We start from the raw sequence: 3,091 nt of genomic DNA, 5'->3' as shown, positions 1-3,091 counted from the left end.
CTTGCTGCTGCCATGTGAAGAAGGATGTGTTTGCTTCCCCTTCCACCATGGTTATGAACTTGCTGAGGCCTCCCTACCCTTGGGGCACTGTAAGTCAATTATGCCCCTTTCCTTTATAAATTACCCAGTCTCAGGTATGTCTTTATTAGCAGCATGAGAACAGTACATTGGTACTTGGTAGTGGGACACTGCTGTAAAGATACCTGAAAATGTGGAAACAACATTGGAAATGGGTAACAGGCAGAGGTTGGAAAAGTCTGGAGGGCTCAGAAGAAGATTGGAAGATGTGGCAAAGTGTGGAACTTCAGAGAGACTTGTTGAATGGCTTTGACCAAAATGTTGATAGTGATATGGACAATAAGGTCCAGGCTGAGGTGTTTTCAGAGGGAGATGAGAAACTGTGTTGGGAACTGGAGTACAGGTCCTCTTGCTATGCAAACAGACTGGAAGCATTTTGCTCCTGCTCTAGAGATCTGTGAAACTTTAAACTTGAGTTGATTTAGGGTACATTGGGGAAAAAATTTCTAAGCTGCATATCATTTAAGAGGAAACACAGCATAAAAACTTGAAAAGTATGCAGCCTAACTATGTGATAGAAAAGAAAACCCTATCCCTTCCGATCCTGGAGGATGCACTCCAGCTCCGGTGTTAGCCTCCAGCCCTGGTTGTGGAAGGTGACAGTAGTCATGGCAATGTTTGAGCAAATGAAAGCCAACGGGGACAAGTTGGTTAAGGGCATCAACAGGTACAATCCTGAGAACTTGACCACCCTGTAGCACTATGTGAAGACGCAGGCCAAGGAGAATGCCCATGGTCTAGAAACCAACCTGGCTGTCCTGAAGCTGTACCAGTTCAACCCAGCATTTTTTCAGACCACAGTCACTGCCCAGATCCTGCTGAAGGCCCTCACCACCTGCCACACACCAACTTCACCCTGTCCACGTGCATGACCCACCAGCACAAGAAGAGCAGGCAATCCAACAGATTTTGTACCTTGGGGACTTGCTGGAGACCTGCCACTTCCAGGCCTTCTGGCAAGGAAAACATGGTCCTGTTGGAAGGTGTAACCAGCTTTGAAAACTCTGTCTGAAAGTTTGTCTGCCATGTCGTGGGTATCGCTTACCAGCACATCGAATGTTGGCTGCTTGGTTAAATGCTTGGTGATCAGTCAGACAGCCAGCTAAAGGTGTAGATGAGCAAATATGGCTGGAGTGCTAATGAGTCAGGGCAGATCTTCATCTGTAACCAGGAAGAGAGCATTAAACCCTAGAATATTGTAGAGAAGATCAAATTTGACACTGTGTCCAGCATCATCGCCTCCTCCCAGTAACTGCAGGTTTTAATAAAGATGTGCTGACTTAGGCCAAAAAAAAAAAAAAAAAAAAAAAAGAAAAAAAAGAAAACTCCATTTTCTGGGAGAAATTCTAGCTTACTGCAGAAATTTGCATATGTAATGACAATAGGGAAAATGTCTCCAGAGCACGTCAGAGACCTTCATGGCAGCCCCTCTCATCTCAGGCCAAGAAGCCTGAGGGAAAATACAGACATTTTTCCATTTCCCAATTCACAAATTTCAACAATTTCTGCTGGACTGTGCAAATTGAAGAAAGACATCAAGGCTCATTATAGATTATCCCTACATTAAAAAAAAAAAAAGTAATTAAACTATCTCTTTAAAAGCCCCGTGATATCCTTAAAGTTGGAGAAGCTCAGGCTTCAACTTGAAGAGCAGATGGAATTAATACTTGGAAGCTCTTCCTCCACGGCAGGTCAACTTCACGGCAAGCAGCTGTCTTGGAAAGACACTTTACGTGCACAGTTCTAGCAAGTGGGGATATCAGCCAAGCCAGCTTCCACCTGGCTTGGTAGGGCCTCTTCCTTCCCTCTGATGTAACTGGTTCTGCCTGAGAGGCCAGGCACATTCACATATAGAAATGTGATCTCAGTCCTAGTTGCTTCTGCAAACTAGAAGTGATTGTAAAGAAGCTCCAGCTCTGGCCGGGCACGGTGGCTCACGCTTGTAATTCCAACACATTGGGAGGCTAAGGTGGGCAGACCACCTGAGGTCAGGAGTTCAAGGCCTGCCTGGCCAACATGGTGGCAGGCCCTGTAATCCCTGCTACTCGGGAGGCTGAGGTAGGAGAATCGCTTGAACCTGGAACGTGATGAGTTGCCATGAAAAGCACCACTGTACTCTAGCCTGAGTGACAGAGTGAAACTCCATCTGCAAAATAAATAAATAAATAAATAAATAAATAAATAAATAAATAAAATAAATAATACAATAAATAAATTTAAAAAAAGAAGCTCCAGTTCTATCTTCACAGACTTTCTATCAATTATCTTTCTATCTGAACCGCATGTATAAGTGCTATTACAGTTATAGTTATAGGTAGTTAAATAACTAGTTATCCCTGGCATTACTTTGGTTCTGGCTATATTATAGTTCGTTTCATAATATATGATGAAACATAAAAAGACTACAATAACATAAATATAACACATCTTTATCACAATTCTTTTAAAAATGTCATTGACATAACATTAAAGATATAAACAAACAAATGAAATAACAGCTGTAAAATGAAAAGAAAGAAAACACCATCAATAGATCAATTATTTGGGACACTCCTAGGAAACAGGCATTATAATACAATTCCAGGAAAGCTAGAATTGAGTTACCATAATTCAAGTTGCTGCAAAGGTAAGAGCAGCTTTTTTTTTTTTTTCCTGCAGTGGAACTCATGCAAATTTCATGTTCAGTTATTTAAAAAGTACAAAAACAAACTGTTAAGGATTTTAAGCACTTAAGATAATCATCATTATCAAATAATGAAGTTAATTATTTCCTAATGAACATATGGCCAGTCTTGTTTGAGTCTCTCCTCTTCCCAATGAATACACAGCAGTTGTCAAAAGTGATGTGTCACATAATGAAAACATGAACAACTGTTTCCCTAAGAAAGTGAACACTCTGCCCAGTAGTGATGTTTCCAGAGGTAGAAACAGAGAAGAGCCTGTAGTGACTTAAATTTGCTCAGTGGAGATGCTGGAGTAAAGATAAAGCAGTTCCAACACAGAATAAAGAGGC

General features: G+C 41.3%; 1 pseudogene; it reads left to right on the top strand.

Annotated features, from left to right (window-relative positions):
* The first annotated feature begins 686 nt into the window (after positions 1-686).
* LOC112625446 lies at positions 687-1,389 on the top strand (annotated as a pseudogene).
* Positions 1,390-3,091: the final 1,702 nt, after the last annotated feature.

The sequence above is a fragment of the Theropithecus gelada genome, chromosome 5 (assembly GCF_003255815.1).
Source record: "Theropithecus gelada isolate Dixy chromosome 5, Tgel_1.0, whole genome shotgun sequence".
Lineage (NCBI taxonomy): Eukaryota > Metazoa > Chordata > Mammalia > Primates > Cercopithecidae > Theropithecus > Theropithecus gelada.
The sequence above is the reverse complement of the archived record's forward strand: the minus strand, read 5'-3'. Positions and strand labels throughout refer to the sequence as shown.